Source organism: Carassius carassius, chromosome 25 (genome assembly GCF_963082965.1).
Source record: "Carassius carassius chromosome 25, fCarCar2.1, whole genome shotgun sequence".
NCBI lineage: Eukaryota > Metazoa > Chordata > Actinopteri > Cypriniformes > Cyprinidae > Carassius > Carassius carassius.
Window position 1 is genome coordinate 875,610 of NC_081779.1, and position 1,807 is coordinate 877,416.

The window sequence follows — 1,807 nt, forward strand, 5'->3', positions numbered from 1 at the left end:
CTGTATCACACGCTCTCTTATATCTCTGTAAACTCTCAGTAGTCATGTTTTACTGTAACTGTAATGAATATCCTCACTCTGTGGATGCTGGAGGCGCCACATGAACACCTCAGTTTCTCCGTCTGATTTATTCCAGTCTATTTCATGATATATTTATGAATGCAGTGTTAAATCCGCAGATTTGTCTTGCTCGCGCGGCTGAACTAATGCGCGGTCTTGGCTCGAATCCACGCTCATGTTCGCGTAAATAACTCCGAGCGCGCGCACACGTGGACGCGATGAATCGCGCGAGCGCGGCGTTCTCCGGTGGAGCAGTTCTCGGTCAGAAGCTGATGGAGCTCGCGCTTCAGACACCTGGCAGCAGGTGAGATCATCTACACACAGAACAGCTGAAGTCCGTTTACTGCTGAGCGCGATAGGAACTCGCCACGAGCATCCGGGTCACCTCACACACGCAAGGCATGTTTGCTTCAAAAACCTTATTTTTAGGAACCAGTATTTGGCACTAAAAATATCTGTGCATTGTGACATTAATGACTAAACAGCGGCTTTACTCCTGTTTTTAGTTGTAATGCATATATATTAATAAATTGATAGCGAAATGTTGATAAAAATTATTATTGGTGTATTATTTACAGTAAATGATTAATTAAATTAATTATTTAATGTATTTGTGAAGTGCAATTTCAAATGCACGCTGGGATTTTTTATAACATAGAAAATCATTGTCTCCAGACAGACGGAGATTTTGTTAATTACTGTAATGAGAATTTGAGGTTAGTCCTGAAAATAATCTCACAATTCAGAAATCCCTCAGAACGAGGCTTCATTTTCTGTTTTTAATGCCAATATACTGTATGTAAACATGTCAATGGGTGCACATAAAAATCTCTATGTGTGTGTCTGTGTATATTTGATATAAAATGCCCTTGAGACTTGACTTGTCACTGACCTTTGACCCTTAATGCTGGTCATGCCTGAAGCGGTGTGGTGTATTCAGGTGTGTGCTGCTGGTGTGTTCATGTGAGTCTGCTGAGGAGCAGTGCTGGGAAAGATAATGCTTTTAATATTACAATACTGAATCTGAGACGAGTAATGCATGCTCTCACCGAGTCCAGAAATACAGTAGCATCATGTTCAGCACACAGACACATTTTTTATTCAAATCAAATTAAAAGCTAATGCTGTGACCTGTTAATATGTGTGCAAAAATCATTATGTGCTTATTATAATCACTTGTATTACTAGTGCTCAACGATCATGCAAGCAATGCCAAGCTCACGCGTTTGATTCACATGGAATGCATGAACTTTGCATGAACTTTGTGCATCCAGTGGAATGCGAGTCACTTTGGATAAAAGAATCTGCTAAATGCATGAATATGAATGACTGTTGGGGGTCGGAAATACATGTGCATGCAGGGAAACGTTGACATTCATTCACATAATGCTACTGTTGTAATAACAAATGAGTGTTAATGAGTAAATCTAATCCTGAGCAGTCACATCTGCGATGGTCTTTTAAAGGCATGAAGTTTAAAGCCTCTTGAGCACTTTTAAAGATGCTTAACGCACTGAAACAGAGCATGCTGCAGTAAACAGACAGATGAACATTACAGCCTTCTGAAGAGCAGATTAGACTGGACTTGTGCATTAAACCACACAGATCTCCACTCATTCACACAGATGAACACAATCACAGCGTCAGAATCAGTTCATGTGTCACACACTCATCTGTCTCTGAACACACTGCTCATTCTACTAAACCACCATGAACAAAACCACACGGAAGGAAAGAAAAAGCTACC

General features: G+C 40.5%; 1 protein-coding gene across 1 annotated transcript in view; it reads left to right on the top strand.

Moving 5' to 3' along the window:
• The first annotated feature begins 300 nt into the window (after positions 1 to 300).
• The window catches only part of LOC132103859 (leucine-rich repeat and immunoglobulin-like domain-containing nogo receptor-interacting protein 1), a 7,641-nt gene continuing 6,134 nt past the window's right edge, over positions 301 to 1,807 (top strand). Inside the window, exon 1 of the mRNA XM_059508919.1 lies at positions 301 to 364. The gene's annotated coding sequence lies outside the window, so the exon portion shown is untranslated. The remainder of the gene's footprint in view (positions 365 to 1,807) is intronic.